The sequence below is a fragment of the Triturus cristatus genome, chromosome 8 (genome assembly GCF_964204655.1).
Source record: "Triturus cristatus chromosome 8, aTriCri1.1, whole genome shotgun sequence".
NCBI classification, from domain to species: domain Eukaryota; kingdom Metazoa; phylum Chordata; class Amphibia; order Caudata; family Salamandridae; genus Triturus; species Triturus cristatus.
The window spans coordinates 641,085,519-641,103,695 of NC_140591.1; positions in this window are offsets into that span (position 1 = coordinate 641,085,519).

Here is an 18,177-nt window from a genome sequence, read left to right on the forward strand (position 1 = left end):
CGTCAAGTACAACTCCGACGCGAGAAGTTTTTTGTGTGCATTTTTCCTTTTTGTGATTACATGGAACAATAGGAGTCTGCCTGTGAGGCTCTATAACGGACACAGGAAAGAAGCACCCTCCGGCCGGTTTAAATAGATTTTCCGTTTCCCCGAGCTTATGTTTGGACTTTTAGTGAGAATGTACCCTTTTGCCCATTTTGTCCCTGAAGAGGAGCGTCCCATAGTACACCGCCCTTTGCATCCACATTTGCCAATGTTTTCTACTTGGAGCTTGCGTGCCAAGATTGTTTTTATTGTCATAATAGTTGTTTCATTAATATTATGCTTAGGAATGTTCATTTATCTAGAATTCCGCTATCCTGTGCATACCCTGATAGCTACCACCCCCGTCCCCGAGGAACACCATTTTCAGACTTTTGCCCCGCATAAAGAAAGACACCGCCAGACCTATGTAAATAATGCTTTCATTGAAATGTTGCATCAAACCCACAGTTCAACGAATACCACAAACTGCTGGGTATGTGGGCTCCTCCCCTCAGTAATGCACAAACATGATCTGTTCATTTCAATGCTGTTGTCATATTTAGGCAGTTGTGAAGCATGGTTTAGATTATTGTCGATGATGTATGAACATTATGCAGTTGATGGGCACCGATTTTCAGAAAAGGATTATGAGCTGATTCTGGCCTATATAGAAAGACATCAGGGATTCACTCCAAATGCCGAGGGTACGGACGGTACCCTGGATCCTACCGCTTGTATGAATGTGTATACGGAACATGAGAATTACACCTGGTTAAGGGATGAAATATCGGATTTTGTGTCCTTCAATTTTACCGAGTATTTTAGATATTTCCAGGAGCGAAATGTGTCAAATGAAAGAATCATCCCGGTCCCCGTGTTGAATAGCTCATCCTCCTTTTGCATACATGGTACTGGCCATTTATTCGTTGGTTTTAGTAGATGTAACTTATACCTATAGATTACAAACCTTTAGCAGCCCACCTATACTCACTCCCCCGAATGTATATTTTGTGTGTGGAGAAAATGCTTACACTTGGCTTCCCAGAGGATGGTCAGGTAAATGCTACTTATCCTTCTTATACCCTTCTGTTTATATAGCGCCTTCTGATTATCACAGATCCCACTCGCTGAATCAACGAAGTTTAGACTCAGTAAAAACTAATGGAGATGCCACTGACCAGACTGACACCCCTGCCCAACATTTTGTTGATATAATAAAGGGAGTTCTGCCTATGTGGGGACCCATTTTGACCAGTAAAGAAATTAGAAGACTGTCCAGGGTAGTGGAGGGAGTGGTAAATACCACTGCTGGGATACTGACCAATATCACAGTCGAGCTTCAAGCGACCAGACTCGTGACGCTTCCGAACCGCCTTGTTTTAGACGTTATCCTAGCTGATCGTGGAGGAGCATGTAGAGTGATTGGCAGCTCCTGCTGTGTATATATATACCTGACTCCGCCCCCTCAGTCCATCTGGCCATACAGAATTTACATCGATTGGCATTCCCGGTTCACACGGAGACCAGAACCTGGTCTATTTCAGGCTGGTTCTGGGATCTCCTTACCACCTGGGGTTGGAAAATCTTCATGGTCCTTCTAGGAATAGGAGGTTTCCTTTTCACTTGTTGTGTCTGCATTCAATGTGGGCCCGCTTGTTGCTCCTATTGTGCCACCCAAGTTCGCCTTGCCTTACCTACTCCTAAAGCAAACCCTGGTAAGGTAAACGCTCAATTAGTTCAGAAAGAGATACACAACATAATGCAAATAGACGAGGGAATTTTCGAAGAGTAGTTCCATGGATAGCTACATTATGCTAAAAAGGGCCATTCTGTGGGATTCGGGCCAGCATGTAAGGTTAGCATAACGTATCTAGGGTTGTGTCTCCCTCTATGTACACTAGAACGGCTTCCTAAGATGGCCTATTCTTTATTGTATCCTGCATGATAGAAAGGGCCGAAAAGCCACACTTCAGCCATATTGGATTATGACTAGCTATGCCTAGGTCACGTGGTTCTCTTTGTATACCATCTGTATGATTTAGCTCGTACCAGCCTAAAGACAGGGTGAATTGTATTTACGACTGAGGCCCAAGGTCACATCTGCAATAGGGAGTATCAAGAGACATTCCTCTACGCCCGAGACGAAAGGGAGTCACCCCGCCGACCTTCTCTGAAAAGATAGTAACCTTATGTGTGCAGATGGTATGAGCTCATCCAGGAGCTCTAGGGCTAACTGGTACTTTTCCACTTGCAATGCTTTGTATGCTGAATCTGTAATGTATATAAGTGTAGTTCTGTCAAGGAGCCAGCAGTCTTCTCCGGCGCACCTGATGGGTGAGGTTTGATGAGGTTCCTCTATGTAGAGTTCTGGTGTGGCCAATAAACGCTTGAACCTTCTACGTTGCCAACTGCTTATTATTGACTTGATATTGCGGGCCACTGGTAAGTGTGGCCCTTGGGATTACTATTAGATTACTTCACTCCATTCAGGCAAACTCAAGGAGATGATGGACGGAGCGCTGAAACTTTTCAGACACTCACCCCCAGTCACAGATCCGGGTTGAATCCATCATCGTTCTTTAGCTCACTTCGCCACCCCAGTTCAGACACATCTATATGCAAATCAGTCTTGACCCTGTGCCTCATGGGAACAGTCCAGCCTGAAATGCCAAGCCATGTCTTCCCTGGACCGGAAACAAGCAATCTGGGACCGGTTTCGGGGTAAAACCTTTCAGGGCCGGCATTAGCCTCTATATATCTTTGGCCAGCAGAATGGGTGATCGGCCACCACACTGCCACCAGTCTTTTCCACACTGTGTCAGATAGTGGCCTGCTATTGTCTTGCCATCAGGAGGGTAGGATTCTGAAGAATTTTAGGGAGCTATGTGGGAGCCTCTTCAGATTGAGCCTATCATGTCCTACATATCTAATTTGTTTGTGGCAGAATCATAACATGTGCTTAGCAAATAGTGTTCACAAGTACCATTCTCTTCTGATTTTTAGTGACTGATGTATACATTCATTGATGGGTGTTGTCTTTACTGGCGAATGCTATGTCCTTCCATTAAAAAAAAACTCTCAAAATAAATCTTTCAGCTTTCCCGAAGCTCTCAAGAACAATTTTGAAAAGTTTAAATTTTTTGCTTATTTCTCAGTAAGGTGCCACAGCTAAGCAGTTTTAAGTGTTAATGCCAATATACCACATCTAGGGATATTTTAGTAAAGAAAGATGCTGAGCAAGAAAATAGCGTAACTGTAGTGTTTAGAAGTTTGAAGACTCTTAATATATTTTTTTCATGATTGCCTACTGTCCATCAGGCCTGGATCAGGCGGTTTCCTCTACTGCAGTTACAGTAAATACAAGATACAATTAAGTAGAGAAGACACAGTCCGTTCTTGACATGCTGCTTATTGCTGAGTATAAAGTTTCATAATAGTATTTCAATATGACCTTTTGTGGCATACAGACTAACTCTATCAAAACACAGTTCCCTCCATTAAAACCTTTATCCATGTCTCTGTTAGGCCGAAATGGCACAGAGCTGCAATTTAAAATCTCAGCATCATATCGACGATAAACAATTCTACAAAATGTGCCATGCATTGGGCAGGTTTCCTCATGAAAAGTCATTATTATTTTCAGCTAGATTCTCTCAGCAGTGATGCTCCTTCGCAGTAAATAACTGGGAGGCATTTTGTTTGTTCGTTTCTAAGAATCTTCCCTCTTTGATGCTGTGCAAAAGGTCCTTAGTAAATGGTAAACGCAGCCAACGGATTATTTTTAATTTATACTTTCTAAACTTAAGTTCTTATGCTGCCATTTTGTTAGATTGTGTTGCATTTCTTATTGAATAATATCATTGTAAAACAATAGATAGATTATCATTAATTTGCGTTATGAAGTTTACAAGTGGTCAACCAATATTATTTATAATACAATATATTAAATGTATCAATTAATATGTGATATAAAGCAAAGTTCAAACACTTATATGAATTCCATCACGGAAAATAATACTGTGCTTCTATTTATGTTCCTAATGCAACACACAAATTATCTGGTATGCAATCCATAATATTACTAACAGTTACAATGGTCATAGTTGTGACAGGTGTCGCTGAAGACTTTACAATGTATTCTAGAGACAGAATAATAGCAATTTAGATATCTTTTCTAGGTATAAAGGTTACACGAAATCGGGATGATGTACATTATCTATTTTGTTTTTTGGTTTTGAGTAGGTTGAAGAAGGCAATATCGATTTCCATGCTAGTAAAGGGTGTAACAATCATGGCAAATTCGCCAACATATTCTAAGGGGATATTCTCAAAGAAGTGGAACGCCCACCGCAACACCCACTGCATGCTCCTTTCATGCTAAATTTAGCGTGAAAGGGGCCTTAATCACAAGGCACCAGCGTTAAGCCACTTAAAGTGGCTTAAAGCCACATTAAGTGGGTTCATGCTGTCTTGAGAATATGGTGCTGACCCTATCGCCACGGGAACGTCAGAAAAAGTGACGTTCCCGTGGCGATAGGGGCTTGAGAATATGCCCCTAAATGACTTTTCCACCTCATTTGTGGTTGCCCCACTTCATTGAGGGCCCACACACGTGTTCCCCTGTATGTCCATGGTGAATTTATTAACACTGGGCTGTATCTCCCCATGAGATAACATTGATTACAAGCTAGTTTCCCCAGATTGATGAATAAGATGCAAACCGTGTAATACCAAGTATAATTCCATATGTTAGTGAATGCACTTTACATAAAACTACCCACCAAACTTTGAATGAGGAAACAAGTCGCATATTTGTGATGACTCCTTCACAACATTTTATAACATGATGACATTGATATTTGTCTACTGAATTCCGTTTGAGTAGGGCATTACTAACATTTGTCAGACTCAACCTCGCCCAACATTAAAAAAAAGCTTAAAGAGCCCAATATAATCTGTAGTTACTCCTTTTCTAAAATATCAGAGTCCATTGTACCACCCTCCACTATCTTCCGGATTGAAGCAGTATAGTAGCCCATTGATCCACACACATTTCTTCCGATTTTCTCTCATTTTATTTGTTACTCAAATCTTTTAAACAAAAAGCATCCCTCGCATCTATTCTTGAAGTTCTACGTATGTACACATTTTCTGAAGTTTTATGTGATAGATTCGAAGATAGTAGATCAAGATATAGTTAGGACGAGGCTGCTTCTTTTAGTGAAGTTTCCCATAGTAAAATATATGCTTCGTAGGGTCAAATATATTTTGAAGACGACAAAGTGTTCACATGTTTAGTGTTACACATCTGTCAAAGTCCATAAATGTTATGTTATTCCAACATCACTCAGGTGCTTCATTTGCTTCCTTTAGAAGCAGGAACAGCACTATAGACATCCAAAAAACCTACAAAACAAGCTTCAAACAATGGGAGAAGATGGGGAGATGATAGTAAAAACTCTCCGGACTTGTGGGACCTGAATTGGCTTCCACATGAAGGTCAGATACAGCTACAAATTGCATGCATGACTCACAAGGCCATCCACTTCAAGACCACGCTGTACCTCGCTCTGAAACTGGAGCTCTCCTGCGGTTCTAGAGCTTCCAGAAGTGCCAGCACCCTTTTGCTAAAACCCAAAAATTAAAGAAAAAAAAGACATACAACCGAACCTTCTCAGGGATGGCGCTGAGGATTTGGAACTCCCTTCCACTGGAAGAGAGGGTGAACCCCTCCACTCTCTTCTTAAAAAAAAAAGTCAAAGGACTCTTGATGAAAAAATGTCTTCTTTGGCATGGGTCCTTCATTTGGTTCTGGGTCCATACCCATTGATTCTGGCCCAGCCACCTGGTTCACGAATTTCTTGGACAATTCTAGATTGTGACCTTGTTGCGCTGTCGATTCTGTTGTGTCTGTTTTTTCCATCAGGATAATGTTTGTCAATTAGACTTTGATTTTGTTGCCTTGTTTATTCTGTTTTGTTTGCTTATAACCTTCGTGATGCATGATCTGTAAAGCGCTCGGATACCCTCGGTGTTCATGTTCGCGCTATATAAAACTTTCAAAATGAATAAATAAATATGTTGTGTAACTCTGAGAGTGAGATAAACAAAAACTCTAAAACTAATACTTTTTCTATCAAGCTGGTACAATAAATGATCAGAAACCTAAAACACAAACAAATCTCTTTCTAGAAAGATGTCATGACTCACTTTTTCAAATGATATCTTAAAAACTAACACTCACGTTCTTGCAGTTCCTATGTTACATCCCAGTCTTGTTGTTTCTATAGTTGCCACCTTCCTACAGGTTTATTTCTTCCCTTAATTCAACTACAGTAATTCTCTATTGCGAATTGTTAACCACTTTACTGTGGTGGGCGAATTGTTCTTGTCCACTGCAGTGGATTTTCATGAACGGTTCATTTTTTGCAGTTCTTCTGAAAATCCTTCTGATATTTATACGACAGGGATTTTCTTTTTGGAAAAAAAAGTCAGAATGCCTTGAAAACTTTACGTTGTTTCCGGAGGTTGGATGGGTTTTATTTGCTGTGAGTCAAAGCATGCACAGAGAGCTGATATCACAGTAAACAAAGCGAAAGCTGACATGCGCCATTGGGCATAGGCTGATTTCACTTTGATTAGTGTTTGAGGGCATAACTCTGCCTCCTGATAACTGATCTGTGCAGAAAAAGTACCACAAGTACCATTGTCCCCTGTCCACCGCAACCTCTATGCGACAAGACTGTGTACGGAGGTGCAAGACGTATAGTAATTTCAAGGTGATGCATACATTCTACATTTATTTATAAATAAAAGTTGGGTTCTAGAGCAAGAATACATAAAGTTTTCCTAACTATACCTTAGCTGTAACCTTTCTTGTTTTCATTAAATTTATGTGGTTTCTATTATTTGATAAAAATGTGTTTCAAATCGTAGTGTTGAGCATTATTCAGTTAAGTGATATTAAGAAGAGTGTCATAGAGTATAGTGGAGGACAGTATCATAGAGTCTAATGTTTCAGAGTGGAGTGTTGTATAGTGGAATAGAGTGTAGTGTAGTGGTGTAGAATATCGTGGATTAAAGTGTTACACAGTAGAGTGGTATTGTGTGTCAAATAGTGGAGTGGATTATCGTAGAGTGGAGTGGTGTGTTGTATAGTGGAAGGGTGTGTCGTACAGTACAGTTGAGTGTCGTACAGTGGAGTGTCATTGATTGCAGTGTTGTGGAGTCGAGTCTCATTGAGTGTACTGTAGCAGAGTAGATGAAAAAACTGCAGCATAGAGTGGAATAGAGCATCGCACAATATAGTGACATAGAGTGGAGCTCAGTGGAGTAGTGTCATATATTTAAGTGTTGTCAAGTGGGACTGCCATAGAGTAGAGCGGCGGAGAGTCTCATAGACTACAGTGCTGTGTCGTGGAGTGCTGTAGAGTGGTGTGTTGTAGCGGGGACTTCGGTACAGTGTCGAACAGTGGAGGAGAATGTTGTACAGTGGAGTAATTTGTCATAAAGTCAAGTGGTCTGTCAGAGAGGAGTGGGCTGTTCTATTGTCATGCAGTGTAGTACAGTCATGTAGAGTAGATGTGCATGGAGTAGAGTGGCATACAGTGCAGTAGAATATTGTGTACAGGTACTGCAGAGAGTAGAGTAGGGTGCCATACACTGGAGTTGAGTACAGTGGATTGTCGTACAGTGGCCTAGAGTGAGGTAAAGTGTTGTGCAGTTCAGTAGACTGGAGTGGAGTAAAATGCAGTGGTGTAACATGATATAGAGTGAAGTGAGTGGATTTGCTTGTCAGAGTAGAGTGGCATAGAGTGGAGTAGTGTAGCATAGAGTTTTGTAAAGTGTCATAAATTGGAGTGGAATCCTGTGTCATAGACGTTGTGAAGTCTCATAGAGTGGTGTACAGTTGAGTTTCTCTGCATAGAGTGAAGTAGAGTGTCCTAGAGTTGCATACAGTGTAGCACAGTGTTGCAGAGTGCACTTGTCTAGAGTAGAGTGTTGTAGAGTTGAGCAGTCTAGAGTGTAGTATTGGATAGTGATGTACAGTTGGGTACATTTTTGTACAGTAGCATCCAGTAGAATGGTGCAGCATACAGTGGAATAAAGTATCATAGAGTTAAGTTGTGTGTCATACATTACAGTGCCATGGAGTGTAGTAGAGTGGAGTGGTGTAGCATGCGCTGGAGTAAAGTGTCTTAGAGTGCAGTGGCATAATATAGAGTTGAGTGGTGTGGCGTTTCATAAATTGTGGGACACTATTGTAGAGTGGAGTGGAGAACAGTGTTGTAGAGTGGAGTGAGTTATAGTACAGTAGAGTGTGTTAGAGTGTGATAAGGTGGAGTTGCATAGAGTGTTGTAGAGTTGAATGGCATACTCTACCATTGAGTGGAGTGGCGTAGAGTGGAGTAGTAGATTAGAGTGGAGTAGTGCGTTATATGCTAGAGTGGAGTAAATTATGGTGGAGTGTCATAGAGGGAGTTCTGTAGAGTGTTGTAGAGTGGAGTAGAGTGTGGTGGAGTGGCATATAGTGGACTATAGTTTTGTACAGTGACACAGACTGGAGTACAGTGTTTTAGAGTAAAGTAGCATAATGTGCAGTACAGTTTGGTACAGTGGAGGTTTGTGTAGTATCATAAGGTGGAGTAGAGAGTCATAGAGCAGTGTACCTTTGGTTGGTTTAAACTGGAGAGGCATAGAGTGCTGTGTCATTGAGTGTTGTATCGGAAAAAATATGGTGGCAAAGATTTTTGTAGCGTAGGTGGAGTGGCATACAGTGTACTAGCATAGAGTGGAATAGCAAAGAGTGGAGTGGCTTACAGTGGAGTGGTGTGCAGTGGAGTGGCCTAGACTGGAATGAACTACAACAGAGTGGGTTAGAGTGGACAGCATACAGTGGAGTGCAGTAGAATGGAGCAGCATACAGTGGAGTGGCATATTGTGGAATAGTGCAGAGAGGATCAGCATAGGGTGGAGTGATTTCAAGATTTTATTCCAAACTACCAGGATCGCTGTGTTGCTCAAATGGGTCTACCTCTCAATCGCTCCACCCTCTGATGCTATAACAGCGTAAAGGATAAGAATGATTAAGCGAGGGAAAGAAAGGATGGGGACAGTGGGGAGGGAAACCTACAAGTGAAAACAAGACACAATTACCAACTTATTCTATCTCCAGCAGTCCTAAAATATTAACCCAAAACAATATACGATGCAGTATCTACCTGTAAAGAAAAATACAACTGGCGTTCTTGAAATCAGTCTCTTGCTGAGGAGATCGCATGTGCAGGCTCCTTTGCATGTAACATAACAGAGAAAAAACACCCAAGGTAAATATTTTGATAATGCAATGCCACACACACACACACACTACTCATACATACTCTGTACCCACCACTATCACTGTAGTACTTGCATCACAGAGGGGGTTGAGCCTATCTCACACCAAGCCACTGCTAGAAGAAAAAGAAAGAGCACCAAGGCACATACGGAATTTGCAGGGTAAACATAAACGTAAATAAACTTATGCAAACATGGCATTATCCGCATGCCAAGCGTTTCCTTCTTGAGGTTAGCGTTTTTTGGAATTAACACCTCCCACAAACATTCCACTGCTGTTTCAACACAGCATATTCGTTTCACTTTTCACACCGGTATGACTCTAAAGAATTTGAATGTTCAGCACACCCATACACCGATTTTGTTGGATAAATCACGTCCCCCTCCAGCATGAGGACCAAGGTTAAGCGTGTGCCCCAATTGTTTGTTTACACCACATTAATTAGACCAAATGTCTTGCGTGTTCATCAATTGTTTGTTCGTCCGCATGGCGAAGTGCAGCATAGATATGCCCCCTCAAGAGTGGTGACACCGTCACCCTTACCGCCCTGCACTGCCGCTTCTCGAGACGTCTGGATTCCAAGGTGTTGATCCTCGTATCAGCGAGCTTACCGGGGACTCTGAATTTGCAGCACCGACTGCTGCCTCCGCCCCTTCTAAACGGCTTCCGGGCAGGCGCGTCATCAGCCTGCGCGCGCACCTGCCCGGAAGCAATGCCTGGGAGTTGTAGTTTTCGTTCAGGCGGTATAGCCCGTGTTGTCATCGCACATCATGCTCTCCGTACCTGTTTCGACAAGCATGACAAATGGCATACAGTGGAATGGTGTAGAGTGGAATAGCATAAAGAAGAGTACTGTACAGGGCAGTGGCATACGGTGGAGTGGCGTAGACTGGAGTGGCATAGAGTAGAGTTGGGCTGAGTGGAAGAGCTTAGAGTGGATTGGTGTAGAGCAGACTTCACAACAGCGGAATAGCATATAGTGGATTGGCATATAGTGTAGTAGCGTAGAGTGGAGAGGAGTAGAGTGGAGTGGTGTAATGCAGAATAGCATAAAGTAGAGTGACATAGATTGGAGTTGTGTATAGTGGAGTGGCTTGCAGTGGAATAGCATAGAGTGGTGAGGTTAGAGGAAAGTGACATACAGTGGAGTGGCAGAGAGTAGATTGCCATGTGTGTGCAGGAAGTTCTATTATAAGGTGTAAATATTAATATTAATTTTTGGTAGTAGGTGTAAATAACATAAGAGTTGGAAAAGTTATAAGTGTTAAAATACTTAGTTCTATCTTGTTCTGAAGTGTACCAAGGTAACTTTGCGGTATACTGCTGTACATGCCAATGAGAAATAAGTATCTGATAGGCTAATGACCGTTTTTACAATATGTAGAAGGCAGCCATAGAGGTTTCAGCACACATTTGAAGCCTTCTGCTTAAGGGCTTTAGATATGGGTAAGTGGTAGGCTTTATTTCCCTACCTATTATTACTTAATTTAAGTAGCAATGGGAAGAGAAATGTATTTATATTTTTATACATATATTTACAACACTTTAGAGGGAACCGTGTCATTTAAAAAAATCTTTTTCAGGTACAGCAGTAATTTATAGGTATTACCACAGTACTCCCTAGACATTATTGTATAATGTTGAAAATTAAAAATACACTGTGGGAAACCTTGGAAAACATGGTGTAATACAGTGTATTTTTTATTTTTTAACATATTGATTTTTTGTTTTAAGTACTGCAGTACTTTCAAGGCAGTACCACAGTACTCCATACCATTTTTTAAAATCTTTAGCAAAATATAAATAATTTTTCCTATCTATTAGCAGTTTTATTAGGTACTAATAGGTAGGAAAAATATTATGCCTACTACTTAGCTATAGCTAAAGCCCTAACCCAGAACACAGGGCAAGTGGCCTTAAAACAATATGACTGCTTTTAACTTTTGTAAAGGCAGTCATTAGCCAATCACATAATGGCCTTGTCAGGCCTTTGGGGCCCCATTCCCCAGGGCCATTTCTAAAAATAAAGGGGAGGCAGGCCACGTACTCTCCGTCTCCTAGCCTCTTTAGGCCCTGGGGCCCCATACCCCAGGGCTGTGTATTTTCTTAAGTTGAGGTGGCAACAAGGCCCCTGTTCTGTGAGCTGTTGGTGGTCCCAGGGACCCCATCCCTCAGGTCATTTATTTAAAAAAGTTGAGGGGTGCTGCAAGACCCCCTTTCTGAGTCTTGTTAGATCCTAGAGACCCAATTCCCAGGGCTACTCTTTTAAATAAAGTGGAGGGGGTGCACCTGGCCCCCCAGAGACCCCATGTCCCAAGGCCCAGTATTGTTTTGAGGGAAATGGGGTCACATAGCCCCACTCCCCAGGCTGATTTTGGTCCAAGGACACCATCCTCTTGGGCTCAGTCTTCTTTTGAGAGGGCATACAGAGATTTTATCACCAGGGGTCCAGTACCATTTTAAGGGTGAGGTAAGCATGCAGTCCCCATCCCTGGGCATATTTGGCACCAGAAACCCAAACCCCTGGTGCCCAGCAAAGGTTTCATGAGGAGGGTAGCACGCAGCCCACCACCACATGCCAACTTCATCTCTGGGAATCGGGCATTGTTTTCAGGAGAAGGGAAATAAATGTCCTCAGGTGGAGCTACAGGGGGAGCCCCAAGGCCCCCAAAACCCAGCCAGCTCCCTGCATACATAAGGAGCTGGAAGAAGCAACTAAGAATGCTTCCTGTTGGCAAAAGCAATATTTTCATCTGTTTCCCTGCCGGCTTCAGTTTGGGCAGGGAAAAAGATGAAAAGTCCACTCCCAGGGGGCAGGTGCATTTTTTAACCTCCCGTCAGCTGGGATGAGTATTGGTATTTGCTCCCGCTTGGTAGGAGTTTTAAAAATGCTCCCACCAAGCGTGAACAAACACAGGTTTCCCTGCCCATGCCGTTGCAGGCAGGGAAACTGCTATGTTCCAGGAGTGGGCTCTCTGGGACATAGCATCTGAGCCAGCCCTTGGAAATGGGGTCCCCAAGGCCATTGATGGAGCAGGATGGGGGACCCCTCCCTGAACCAGAAAAGGCCCCCTGGGAGGCCACCTTTGGATCTAATTACTTGATTTTGTCCTGGGGTGGGCTCCCTGGGGCCTCTCGAAGAGGAGGGCAAAGGGGAGGCAGAGTGGCATCCTCCCTATTTTCTTAAATTTCATCCAGAGGGGTGATCCCCGAATGGGGAGGGGGCCTTGTAGCCCTCCTCCCCATAAAAAGTGATCTTGGCCCATTAGGTGGGCTCCCTGAGGCCTCTGGATGCAGAAGGAGAGGAGGCTGTGTGGCAAACCTCCACTTTTAAGCTAATTTCAGCCCTCGAGTGGGCTCCCCAGAGCCCATGGCAGCTCAAGGAGGGGCAGCACATCCTCGTTCCCCATATAAACAAGTTTCAGCCCAAGTGGTAGGCTCCCAGGGCATTTGGAGGCTCGGGGAGGAGGCCCCACAGCCCTCCGTCCCCAATGTGAAATCAGCCCCATAGGTAGGCTCTCAGGGTCATAAGTTATTTAAATGTGAAACAGCTGCCATTTAGTTTTTTTGATCCTATGATTGTCTTGCAGGATCAAAATATTTTTTTGCTGATTTTTTTTCTCCTTTTTTTCCCGGAGCAGGGTCCCCTACGCCCATCATGAGGCCTAGGGGGTGAAGGTATCCCTACCCTGCCCCCATATATCTTAATTGTTTTAGAACTTCAGGACAGGGTGCTACGTCCCGAGTCCTGTAATGGCTGCCAGCAACATTTTTCTCATGTTTCATATTCCTCAATCAAAGGGTTCACTCTTATGGGAATCTGACTCCAGTGAAAGCGAAAGGGCCCAAGGGAAAAAAGCTATAATCAGAATGCTCTATTTTTAAATTGCTGGTCCTTTGTGGACCCAATTGCCAAATTATACAAACAATTTCTCAAACAGATGAACATTTTTCATTGGTGTAAACCAAATCACAAAATGCACAATCTATGGACCAAGATCTAGCTTCCTGCCAAATTTGGTGTAATTCCATTCAGCAGTTTTTGCTGTAACCTGTCTTAAAGAAGTTTATGGAAATTGCATGGGGATTTTCTGTTTGGGACCCCTCTTTTTTGTTGGTGCCTCCTTGACTGATCACCCCAAAACTTTCTAGGAAGGAGCCATATGTGTAGGAACTCTTTTTTTAGATTTTTAGATAGTTGAGTGACGATTCGTCAATTGGGCCCAAGGGTAGTAGGAAAAAAGCAGACCTAACTATATCTATTTAGTGGCAACGACCAGGTAATAAATAAATATATATATATATATATATATATTCACTGAAAAATCCATAGGTTTCAGGCATGTTATAGTTAGGAATTAGCATTTAAAAAACCTTAGAAATTCACTGAAAAAAACATAGGTTTCAGGGGCGTTATAGTTAGCTGGACGTTTTACTCGTACAAAACCATTGAAATTCCCCCGTTATAGTTAGTTCAGCTAACTATAAATCGCGCGCCCGCAATGCACTGCTGATGACGTCACATATTACATCACTCATGACATGGTCAGTGACATCACTCATGACATCACTGATGACATCTCAAATGACATCACTGATGACATCACTGATGACATCATCCAGTGAATGTGTGTTTTTCTGAAAATTACATATGTTTTATATATGTATATCTCAAGGTCGATGGAAGAATAAATGGGTATATAAGTGTCTAAATGGATGATTTGTTTTTTAAAAATTGATTGTATAACTGACTGATTAAGTGTATCTTAGTGAATACATGGCTTAGTGAGTAATGTTTAAATATGTAAATATCTGTATCAGTCTCTCACTTTGTGTATAAGTGGCTGCATGGGTTGGTGAGTAGCTACATGAGTGTCTATACAGGTTATTAGTTGGTTTTTGGAGTATCAGTATGAGTGTCTGAGTGTCTGTATGGTTCAGTGGGGGGTATGACGTAGTGCATAGGTGCATGAATGAGTGACTGTTTGTATGTGTTGAAGACAGCATGTGTGCAGGACTGTATGGGTGGATGAGTGTGTGCATGGGTGTGTTAGTGAGTGAATGACTGTCTCAAAAGTGTCTTTATGAGTAACTACATATGTTTTAAACTAGTATATGTGACTATTGGTGTATATGTGAGTATATGTGAGAGTGAGAGATTGAAAGAGTTCCTGTATGAATAAGTATGTGTTTCTATAAGTGATTGTTTAAAAGACTAAGCATGTGTAAGTTTCTGTAGAAGTAAGTGTGGTGGTGTGTGTATAACTGTATATGCAAGTAAATGGATGTTTGATTCTTTATTAGCATGAGTGACTATGTGTGTGAGTAACTCTATGGATGAGTGGCGTTGTGTAACAGGATGTATAGGTGTATGAGTACATATGATGAGTGAGTACATGTATGAGTGACTGTATAGGACTGTTGGTGAATGAGTGGATGTGTATGTGGATCTTAGAATTACTGAATAGGTTGTTGTAACTGATATTGGTATGTCCATTGTTTTGAAAATTTTAGTTTCTATTTTTGAATGTGTGTATCAAAGGTTATATTAGGGGGAGAGGAGGTCTGCCACTCTATCACAAGGATGATGTCATCAGTGATGTCATTTGAGATGTCATCAGTGATGTCATAAGTGATGTCGCTGACCATGTCATGAGTGATGTAATATGTGACGTCATCAGCAGTGCATTGCGGGCGCGCGAGTTATAGTTAGCTGAACTAACTATAACGGGGGAATTTCAATGGTTTTGTATGAGTGAAAAGTCCAGCTAACTATAACGCCCCTGAAACCTATGGTTTTTTCAGTGAATTTCTAAAGTTTTTTAAATGCTAATTCCTAACTATAACATGCCTGAAACCTATGGTTTTTTCAGTGAATTTCAAAGGTTTTTTAAATGCTAATTTCTAACTATGCCTACAGAGATAGGACATGTGGAGAAAGAAGAAAAAACGCACAGAAAGAAAAAAAAGAAATGCAGAAAGAAGCAACAGAAGTCCTCAAAGACGAAGAAAAGTGCAGATAGAAGGATAACGTGCAGAAAGAACAAACAGAAGAGCAGAAAGAAGCCTTGTTGCAAAATCATCCTGTACCCTCAACTTTTTCAGACGGATACTGGTGGTAACTGAGTCTGACTAACCAGTCCTAGAGCCAGTGCTATGTTAAAAGACACTCAGAATACAGTGAAAACACCTACATACACTAGGGAACACTATGCGTTGGGGTCCCCCTGTGATCAGCATGACCTCCTCTGTAAGCCCCTAGTATATAATAGGGCAGTGGATTAAAACTACCTCTTAAAACGCGCCACAGGGCGTGTTTGCACACGTCACCTCAGGCCGCGTCCCCTCACTTCCCCACTGTGTAAACACGCCCTGTGGCCATTTTAAGTTGGGAGATTAAGTCCCCTTGATTCCTAAGGGTCCCTAGGGTCCAACTAGACCACTAGGTACCTCCAGTAAGCGCCACAGAGCTGCGTTGCGGAGAGATGTAAAAAGGGGCACGGCCTAGACAACCTCTCTGCAACGCAGCGCAGTGGCGCTTACTGGAAGCACCTGGTGGGCTAGTGGGCCCCCACAGTCCCTCAGGATTGAAGGGGAATTATTTCCCCAACTTAAAACGCGCCACAGGGCTTGTTTGCACATGTTGACTCAGGCCCCGTCCCCTCCCTTCACCACTGTGTAAACACGCCCTGTGGCCGTTTTTAGTTGGGAGATTAAGTTCATTTGAATCCTGAGGGTCCCTAGGGTCCAACTAGCCCACTAGGTACCTCCAGTAAGCGCCACAGAGCTGCGTTGCAGAGAGGTGTAAAAAGTCGCACGGCCTGGACCACCTCTCTGCAACGCAGCTCAGTGGCGCTTACTGGAAGCACCTGGTGGGCTAGTTACTCCCCAGGGGCCCTCAGGATTGAAGGGGAATTATTTCCCCAACTTAAAACACACCATAGGGCGTGTTTGCACATGTCACCTCAGGCCCCGTCCCCTCCCTTCCCCTCTGTGTAAACACGCCCTGTGGCCGTTTTTTAAGTTGGGAGATTAAGTCCCCTTGAATCCTGAGGATCCCTAGGGGCAAAATAGCCCACTAGGTACGTCCAGTAAGCGCCATTGCAGAGAGGTGTAAAAAGGGGCACGGCCTGCACCACCTCTCTGCAACGCAGAGCAGTGGCACTTACTGGTGCACCTGGTGGGCTAGTTGGCCCCCAGGGTCCCTCAGGATTGAAAGGGAATTATTTCCCCAACTTAAAACGCGCCATAGGGCGTGTTTGCACACGTCACCTCAGGCCCCATCCCCTCCCTTTACCACTGTGTAAATGTGCCCTGTGGCCGTTCTAAGTTGAGAGATTAAGTCCCCTTGAATCCTAATGGTCCCTAGGGTCAAACTAGCCCACTAGGTACCTCCAGTAAGCGCCACAGAGCTGCGTTGCATAGAGGTGTAAAAAGGGGTGTGGCCTCAGAACACCTGTCTGCAACGCAGCTCCCTGGCGCATAGTGGAGATGCCTGTTGGGCTAGTTGGCCCTCAGGGAACCTCAGTATTGAAGGGGAATAAATTCCCCAACTTACAACTGGCCAGGGGGTGCGTTTGAAGAGTGCTGCAAGGAGGGGGCGTGGCCTCCGGCGCGATGCCGGTCTTTTATTTATTTTATTTTTTTAAGAAGGAGGGCTGTGTGGCCCCCCTTCTTTTTCTAGTTTACTGGCCCTGGGGACCCCATCCCCCAGGGCATGCACCCTAATTTTTTTTGTTGAAAAAAATACATTTGGCCTTCTCAAGGCCTTAATCGGCCCCAGGGACCCCAACCCCCGGGTCATGACCTTTTTTTTAACATATTCTTTAGGAGGGGGCTGTGTTGCCCCCCTCCTCAGGCCACTTATGGCCCCTGTGACCCCATCCCCAGGGGCCGGCCTTTGTTTTTTATTATTTTAAAAAATATATATATTTATAGAAACACCTAGGACATGCTGAACAAACTGTATGTACCTATCACCATGACGATTTGCGTGATATTCAGTAAAAGGCGACTATGCATAGAATGAATCCACATGGAATGTATTTACACCGCTAGTGAAGCTCTGACGTGTCTGACGTCCTTCCGTGCCTAATCTCAGCACCTGGGTACTCTCCAAGTAGACACCCTTGTCATTTATTTATACAAACATGGGTAGCTATTGACAGGCACATTTAATATACACGCACACCAAGCCATTCAAAGGGGAATCGACAAAAATTCGACCAAACTATGCAAGAAATCCCCCTTACGGTTAATAAAACACACATCCACTGCCGGATGTGTAATACTTTTTATTTTACTCTCTGGAAAGGAGACGAACCTCACTTGAGAGTCACAGCGTGCTCCTGGCTGAGCCCAATGCTATGTTACACCCACCAGTGCCCGCCGAGTGCCTCACACCTCTGTGTTGTATTCCACCACCTAGTGCGTATGCTATGACACTCTCTAGCCCATGTGCACTGTAACACCACCCCGTGAATATGTCATGCCACACTTGCCTTCGCACGGGTTATATTTCCCCATCTAACGTGCCTTCCTCGATGCCTATGTTATAACGCACAGCGCTATGCCATACATATTACAATCTGGGATCCATATCTTTGTCACAGTGCATATGCAACGTTACACTCCCCAGCACATATTTTATATTACAACTTTAGAGACTAGTTAGGTTACACAACACTGCCCTGTGCATATTACACTCCAAGGCGCATATCGCATAGCACGCGCTAGTGCCTGTACTATCTCGCGCTCTCCAATGAATCTGTCACTGTGCACAATGTATTGCATATTATATTTCACGCCCCGGTTCA